The sequence below is a fragment of the Cebus imitator genome, unplaced genomic scaffold, assembly GCF_001604975.1.
Source record: "Cebus imitator isolate Cc_AM_T3 unplaced genomic scaffold, Cebus_imitator-1.0 Scaffold462, whole genome shotgun sequence".
NCBI classification, from domain to species: Eukaryota; Metazoa; Chordata; class Mammalia; order Primates; family Cebidae; genus Cebus; species Cebus imitator.
In genome coordinates, this window is record NW_016107777.1 from 1644723 (window position 1) to 1653709 (window position 8987).

The 8987-nt window shown below is 39.8% G+C and overlaps 1 long non-coding RNA gene across 1 annotated transcript in view; it reads left to right on the forward strand.

Moving 5' to 3' along the window:
- LOC108291675 overlaps window positions 1-8987 on the forward strand; it is a 19159-nt gene that overhangs the window by 9528 nt on the left and 644 nt on the right. Inside the window, exon 3 of the long non-coding RNA XR_001820009.2 lies at window positions 5998-6001. This is a non-coding gene — a long non-coding RNA (uncharacterized LOC108291675). The remainder of the gene's footprint in view (window positions 1-5997; window positions 6002-8987) is intronic.

The window sequence follows — 8987 nt, forward strand, 5'->3', positions numbered from 1 at the left end:
GTGAAGAAGGTAATTGGTAGCTTGATGGGGATAGCATTGAATCTGTAAATTACTTTGGGCAGTATGGCCATTTTCAAGATATTGATTCTTCCTAACCATGAACATGGAATGTTCCTCCATCTGTTTGTGTCCTCTCTTATTTTGTTGAGCAGTGGCTTGTAGTTCTCCTTGAAGAGGTCCTTTACGTTCCTTGTTAGTTGTATTCCTAGATATATTATTCTCTTTGTGGCAATTGTGAATGGCAGTTCGTTCTTGGTTTGGCTCTCTTTAAGTCTGTTATTGATGTATAGGAATGCATGTGATTTTTGCACATTGATTTTGTATCCTGAGACTTTGTTGAAGCTGCTTATCACTTTCAGGAGATTTTGGGCTGAGATTATGGGCTCTTCTAGATATACAATCATGTCGTCTGCAAATAGAGACAATTTGACTTCCTCCTTTCCTATTTGAATACCTTTATTTCTTTTTCTTGCCTGATTGCTCTGGCTAGAACTTCCAGTACTATATTGAATAGCAGTGGTGAGAGCAGGCATCCTTGTCTAGTGTCAGATTTCAAGGGGAATGCTTCCAGTTTTTCCCCATTCAGTATGGTATTGGCTGTTTGTTTGTCATAAATAGCTTTTATTATTTTGAGATATGTTCCGTCAATACCTAGCTTATTGAGGGTTTTTAGCATAAAGGGCTGTTGAATTTTGTCAAAGGCCTTCTCTGCATCAATTGATAATCATGTGGTTTTTCTCTTTGGTTCTGTTTATGTGGTGAATTGCGTTCATAGACTTGTGTAAGTTGAACCAGCCTTGCATCCTGGGATGAAGCCTATTTGATCATGGTGGATAAGCTTTTTGATGTGCAGTTGCAATCGGCTTGCCAGTATTTTATTGAAGATTTTTGCACCTATGTCCATCAGGGATATTGGCCTGAAGTTTTCGCTTCTTGCTGAGTCTCTGCCGGGCTTTGGAATCAGGATAATGTTGGTCTCATAAAATGATTGGGGAAGAATTCCCTCTTTATGTATTGTTTGGAATGGTTTCAGAAGGCATAGTACCAGCTCCTCTTTGTATGTCTGGTAGAATTCGCCTGTGAACCCGTCTGGACCTGGGCTTCTTTTGGGTGGTAGGCTCTTAATTGCTGCCACAACTTCAGACCTTGTTATGGGTCTGTTCAGGGTTTTGGCTTCTTCCTGGTTTAGGCTTGGGAGGAGCAAGTGTCCAGGAATTTATCCATTTCTTCCAGGTTTACTAGCTTATGTGCATAGAGTTTTTGTAATAATCTCTGATGATGGTTTGAATTTCTGTGGAATCTGTGGTGATATCCACTTTATCGTTTTTTATTGCATCAATTTGGTTTTTCTCTCATTTCTTTTTTATTAATCTGGCTAGTGGTCTGTCTATTTTGTTGATCTTTTCAAAAAACCAGCTCCTGGATTTATTGATTTTTTGAAAGGCTTTTTGTGTCTCTATCTCCTTCAGCTCTGCTCTGATCTTAGCTATTTCTTGTCTTCTGCTAGACTTTGAGTTTTTTTGATCTTGCTCCTTCTAGCTCTTTCAGTTTTGATGATGATAGGGTGTCAATTTTTTATCTCTCCTTGGTTCTCATGTGGGCACTCATTGCTATATATTTTCCCCTAGAGACTGCTTTAAATATGTCCCAGAGATTCTAGTATGTTGTGTCTTCATTCTCATTGGTTTAGAAGAACATCTTTTTTCTGCCTTCACTTCATTGCCTATCCAGTCAACATTCAAGAGCAAGTTGTACAGTTTCCATGAAGCTGTGCGGTTCTGGGTTAGATTTAGTTCTGAGTTATAACTTGATTGCACTGTGGTCTAAGAGACTGTTATGATTTCCGTTCTTTTTCATTTGCTGAGGAGTGATTTACTCCCAATTATGTGGTCAATTTTAGAGTGGGTGTGATGTAGTGCTGAGAAGAATGTATATTCTGTGGATTTGGGGTGCAGAGTTCTGTAAATGTCTATTAGGTTTGCTTGTTCCCGGTCTGAGATCAAGTCCTGGATATCGTTGCTAATTCTGTCTGGCTGATCTGTCAAATATTGACAATGGGGCGTTAAAGTCTCCCACTATAATTGTGTGAGAGTCTAAATCTCTTTGTAAGTCATTAAGAACTTGCCTTATGTATCTGGGTGCCACTGTATTGGGTGCATATATATTTAGGATCGTTAGCTCTTCTTGTTGCATTGATCCTTTTACCATTATGTAATGTCTTTCTTTGTCTCTTTTGATCTTTGTTGCTTTAAACTCTAATTTATCAGAGATGAGAATTGCAACTCCGGCTATTTTTTGCTCTCCATTTGCTTGGTAAATCTTCCTCCATCCCTTTATTTTGAACCTTTGTGTATCCTTGCATGTTAGATGGCTTTCCTGGGTACAGTACACCGATGGCTTTTGGATTTTTATCCAATTTGCCAGTCTGTGCCTTTTGATTGGGGCATTTAGTCCATTTACATTTAGGGTTAATATTGTTATGTGTGAATTTGATACCGCCATTTTGGTGCAAGCTGGCTGTTTTGCCCATTAGTTGATGCAGATTCTTCATTGTGTTGATTCTCTCTACCATTTGGCATGTTTTTGGAGTGGCTGTTACTGGTGGTTCCTTATATGTGTAGAGCCTCTTTCAGGAGCTCTTGTAAAGCTGACCTGGTGGTTACGAAATCTCTGAGTACTTGCATGTTCCCAAAGGATTTTATTTTTCCTTCACTTATGAAGCTTGGTTTGGCTGGATAGGAAATTCTGGGTTGAAAGTTCTTTTCTTTAAGGATGTTGAATATTGGCCCCCACTCTCTTCTGGCTTGTAGGGTTTCTGTTGAGAGATCTGCTGTGAGTCTGATGGGCTTCCCTTTGTGGGTAACCCCACCTTTCTCTCTGGCTGCCCTTAGTATTTTCTCCTTCATTTCAACCCTGGTGATTCTGATAATTATGTGCCTTGGGGTTTCTCCTCTTGAGGAATATCTTTGTGGTGTTCTCTGTATTTCCTGGACTTGAATATTTGCCCACCTTGCTAGGTTGGGGAAGTTTTCCTGGATAATATCCTGAAGAGTATTTTCCAGCTTGGTTTCATTCTCTTCGTCGCATTCAGGTACACCTATCAAATGTAGATTAGGTATTTTCACAAGGTCCCACATTTCTTGGAGACTTTGTTCATTGCTTTTTGTCCTTTTTTTCTCTAATCTTGCCTTCTAGTTTTATTTCATTGAGTTGATCTTCGACCTCTGATATCCTTTCTTCTTTTTGGTCAATTCAGCTGTTGATACTTGTGCATGCTTCACGAAGTTCTCGTGTTGTGTTTTTCAGCTCCATCAATTCACTTATATTCCTTTCTATTTTGTCCATTCTCGTTAGCATTTTTTCAAATGTTTTTTCAACGTTCTTAGTTTCTTTGCATTGGGTTAGAACATATTCTTTTAGTTCACAGAAGTTTCTTACTACCTACCTTCCGAGGTCTGATTCTGTCATTTCATCACCCTCATTCTCCATCTAACCTTGTTCCCTTGCTGGTGAGGAGTTGTGATCTCTTGTAGGAGGAGAGGTGTTCTTGTTTCAAGTGTTTTCATCCTTTTTGCGCTGGTTTCTTCCCATCTTTATGGATTTATCCACCTGTCGACTTTGTAGTTGCTGGCTTTCAGATTGGGTCTCTGAATGGACATTCTGTTTGTTGATGATGAGGTTATTTCTGTTTCTTAGTTTTCTTTCTAACAGTCTGGTCCCTCTTCTGTAGGTCTGCTGAGGTCCACTCCAGGCCCTGCTTGCCTGGTGATCACTTGCAGTAGCTGCAGAACAGTAAGGGTTGTTACCTGTTTTCTTCTTCTGTTATCTTTGTCCCAGAAGGATACCCGCCAAGTGTCAGTCTGATCTCTCCTTTATGAGGTGGCTCTTTGGATATACAGGGGTCAGGGAGCTGCTTGAAGAGACAGTCTGTGCTTTACAGGAGCTCAAATGCTGAGCTGTGAGCTCCGTTCTTCATTCAGAGCTGCTGGGCAGGTATGTTTAGGTCTGCTGCAGCAGAACTCATAAACCGCTTTTTGTTCCCAGGTGCTCTGTCCCAGGGATTTAGGGCTTTATTTATGAGTTTCCATTATGCTGCTGCCTTCTTTTGTTTTCCTTCAGAGCTGCCCTGCCCTGCAAGGAGGCCGCCTAGTCACTGTCTGCCTGTAGAGGCTTTGCTGAGGTGCTGTGGGCTCCGCCCAGCCGCCGAGTGAACTTCCCTGCAGTCCTGTTTATATGGGTATAGTTAGCACTGCCTCAGCAATGGTGGCCCACCTCTGTTATGGCAGACTCTCTCTGTAGTGGTGGGTTGCCTTGGCAACGGCGGGCTGCCTCAGCAATGGTGGCTTTCCTTGGCAATGGTGGGCTGCTTCGTCACTGGCTGGCTACCTCCGTAGTGGTGAAGTGCCTTGGTAACGGCGGACACCTCTCCCCCACAGAGCTGGATCATCCTGGGTTCAGCTGCGCTTGCTGTGAAACTCTCAATCCAGAGAGTTTCTGATTGCTGTTCTTTTGTAGGGGTGGGTCCAGCCAAACCTTATCCCCTGGCTCCCTGCCTCAGAGGCTTTTTTTTTTTTTTTTTAAAGTTGGTGTTCCTGTCACCTGTTGAAGAGGCGCTGGGATCTGTGTGTATTCCCCTGCGACGACTCACTGTGCTGGCTTAAACAGCAGCACTGAGGTTCATGGCGCTTGTTTTTGCCCTGGAATCTACAGTCCTAGTTCCCTGTTCGGTCCCCTTTTTAAACAGATGAATGGGCGACTTCCCGTGGCTCCAATTGCCAGCCAAAAGGGCACCCAGACCAGTGTATTTTGTACAGAGAACCGCTGCACCGGGGCACTGACAAAGCAGCTGCATGGGGCAAAGCATGGCTTCGGCCAACACAGCTGCGCTGGCCGAAACAGCCGTGCTGGCAACCCATGGAGTTCCTCCACCTGGGAATTTCCTAGTCTGTGGAAAATAAAAATGTGGTGTCCACTCACCCTCTGCGCTTTCACTGGGAGCTGCAATCCTGAGCTGTTCCTAAACAGCCACCTTGGATCCAAGGCATAAGTATTATTAAAGATAATTGTTAGAATCATAGATATTAGAAATGGAAGGGACTTAAAAGTTAATATAGTTTTTCTCATTTTGCAATGAAAAACTTCAGAACCTCAGGGGTTAATTGATCTATGCACAGTTGTACAACTAATGAAATGGCAGAGCCAGAATAATATTAAACTTTTTAAAAAAAATTTTACTTTAAGCCCCAGGATACATGTGCAGAATGTGCAGGTTTTTTATATAGATATACATGTGGCATGTTGTTTTGTTACAGCTATTAACCCATCCTTAAATTTCCCTCCCCTGGGCCCCCACCCACCAACATACTCTGATGAGAGTTGTTTGCCTTACCATGTCCATTGGTTCTCATTGTTTAGCTCCCACTTATGAGTGAGGACAGGCAGTGCTTAGTTTTCTGTTCCTGTGTTGGTTTGCTGAGGATAAGGGCTTCCAGCTTCATCCATGTCCCTGCAAAGGACATGATCTCTTTCTTTTTTATAACTGCATAGTATTCCATGGTATATATGTACCATATTTCCTTTATCCAGTCTATCATTGGTGGGCATTTGGGTTGGTTCCATGTTTTTGCTTTTGTGAATAGTGCTGCAGTTAACATACATGTGCATGTATGTTTATAGTAGAATTATTTATGATCCTTTGGGTATATACCCAGAAATGGGATTTCTGGGACAAATGCTCTTTCTGGTTCTAGATCTTTCAGGAATTGCCATACTGTCTACCACAATGGTTGAACTAATTTACATTCCCACCAACGGTGGAAAAGCATTTCTATTTTGCCACAGCCTCAACAGCATCTACTGTTTCTTCACTTTGTAATAATTGCTGTTCCGACTGACATGAGGTGGTATCTCATTGTGGTTTTGGTTTGCATTTCTCTAATGACCAGTGATGATGAGCTGTTCACATGTTTGTTGGCTGCATAAATATCTTCTTTTGAGAAGTGTCTGTTCAAATCCTTTGCCCAATTTTGATGGGGTTGTTTGGTTTTTCCTTGTAAATTTGTTCAAGTTCTTTGTAAATTCTGGATATTAGACCTTTGTCAGATTGGTAGATTTTAAAAACTTTCTCCCGTTCTGTAGGTTGCCTGTTCACTCTATTGATAGTTTCTTCTGCTATGAGGAAGCTCTTTAGTTTAATTAGATCCCATTTGTAAATTTTTGCTTTTGTTGCAACTGCTTTTGGTGTTTTTGTCATGAAGTATTTGCCCATGCCTTTGTCCTGAATGGTATTGCCTAGGTTTTCTTCTTGGGTTTTTGTGGTTTTGAGTTTTACATTTAAGCCTTTAATACATCTTGAGTTATGTTTTGTATAAGTTGTTAGGAAGGGGTTCAGTTTCTCTTTGCCACTAGCCAGTTGTCCCAGCACCATTTATTAAGTAGACAATCCTCTCCTCATTGCTTGTTTTTGTCATGTTTGTTGAAGGTCAGATGGTTGTAGATGTGTGGTGTTATTTCTGAGGCCTCTGTTCTGTTCCATTGGTCTATATGTCTGTTTTGACACCAGACAATATGCTCTTTTGGTTACTGTGCCTTGTAGTATAGTTTGAAGTCAGGTAACATGATGTCCCCAGCTTTGTTCTTTTTGCTTAGGATTGTCTTGTTTTTACAGGGTGCTTTTTGATTCCACATAAAATTTAAAGTAGTTTTTTTTTTTTTTTCCTCATTCTAGGAAGAATATCGATGGTAGTTTGATGGGAATAGCATTGAAACTGTAAATTACTTTTGGCAGTGTGGCCATTTTCATGATATCAAGTTTTCCTATCCATGAAGATGGAATGTTTTTCCATTTGTTTGTGTCCCCTTTTATTTTTTTGAGCAGTGGTTTGTAGTTCTCTTTGAAGAATTCCTTCACATCCCTTGTTAGATGTATTCCTAGGTATTTTATTCTCTTTGTAGCAATTGTGAATGGAAGTTCACTCATGATTTGACCCTCCACTTGTCTATTTTTGGTTTAAAGGAATTCCTGTGATTTTTGCACATTGACTTTGTATGCTGAGATTTTGCTAAATTTGCTTATCAGGTTAAGGAGTTTTGGGACTAAGAATCATGGGGTTTTCTAAATATAGAATCATGTCATCTGCAAATAGAGGCAATTTAAATACCCTCTGTTCCAATTTGAATACCCTTTATTTCTTCCCCATGCCTGATTGTCCCGGCCAGAGCTTCCAATACTATGTTGAATAGGAGTGGTGAGAGAGAACACATTTGTCTTGTAGCAGTTTTCAAAGGGAATGCTTCCAGCTTCTGCTCATTTAATATGATATTGGCTGTGGGTTTGTCATAAATGGATCTTACTATTTTGAGATATATTTCACTAATACCTAGTTTATTGACAATTTTTAAAATGAAGTGATGTTGAATTTTATCAAAAGCCTTTTCTGCATCTATTGAGGTCATCATACGGTTTTTGGCTTTGGTCCTGTTTATGTGATGGATTATGTTTCCTGATTTGCATATGTTGAACCAGCCTTGCATGCCAGGTATGAAGCCAACCTGATCATGGTGGATAACATTTTTTATGTGCTGCTAGATTCAATTTGCCAGTACTTTATTGAGGATTTTTGTATAGATGTTCATTAGAGATATAGGCCTAAAGTTTTCTTTTTTTGTTCTGTCTCTGACAGGTTTTGAAATCAGAATCATGCTGGCTTCATAAAATTAGTTAGGGAGGAGTCTCTCCTTTTCAGTTGTTTGGAATAGTTTCAGAAGGAATGGTACCAGCTCCTTGTTGTATCTGTGGTAGAATTCAGCTGTGTCTGTCTGGTCATCTTAGAATTTGTTATTAGTCCAGACAAAGATTCAACTTCTTCCTGGTTTAGTCGTGGGAGGGTGTGTGTGTCCAGGAATTTGTCCACTTCTTCTAGATTTTCTAGTTTATTTGCATAGACATGTTTTTAGTATTCTCTGGTGGTAGATTGTATTTCTATGGGGTCAGTGAAGACATCCCCTTTATCATTTCTTATTGTGCCTATTTGATTCTTCTCTCTTTTCTTCTTTATTAGTCTTGCTAGAGGTCTATTTATTTTGTTAGTTTTTCAAAAAACTAGCTCCTGGATTCATTGATTTTTTTGAAGAATTTTTCGAATCTCTAAGGCCTTCAATTTTATTCTGATCTTAGTTAATTTTTGCCTCTGCTAGCTTTTGGACTAGTTTGCTCTGGCTTCTCTAGCTTTTTAAATTGTGGTGTTAGGGTGTCAGTCTAAGATCTTTCTAGGTTTCTTATGTGGCCATTTAGTATTATACATTTCCCTCTTAACACTATTTTAGCTGTGTCCCAGAGATACTGGTACATTGTCTTTTTGTTTTACTTGCTTTCAAAGAACTTCTTGATTTCTGCCTTAATTTTATTATTTTCCCACGAGTCCTTCAGGAGCAGATGTTCAGTTTCCATGTAATCGTTTGGTTTTGAGTGAGTTTCTTAATCTTCAGTTCTAATTTCATTGCACTGTGTTCTAAGATACTGTTTGTTATGATTTCTGTTCTTTAGCATTTCCTGAGAAGTATTTTACTTCCAATTATGTGATCAATTTTAGAGTAAGTGTCATGTGGTACTTAGAAGAATGTATATTCTATTGATTTGGGGAGGAGAGCTCTGTAGATGTCTGTTAGGTTCACTTGAACCAGAGCTGAGTTCAAGTCCTGAATAACCTTGTTAATTCTCTGTCTCATTGATCTGTCTAATATTGACAGTGGGGTATTAAAATCTCCAACTATTATTCGTTTATTCTAACTCTCTTTGTAGGTCTCTAAGAACTTGTGTTATGAATCTGGGTGCTCCTGAATTGGGTGCATATATATTCGGGATAGTTACCTCTTTTTGTCGAATTGAGCCCTTTACCATTATGTTACACTTTTCTTTGTCTTTTTTGATCTTTGTTGGTGTAAAGTGTGTTTTATTAGACACTAGGATTGCAACCTGTGCTTTTTTT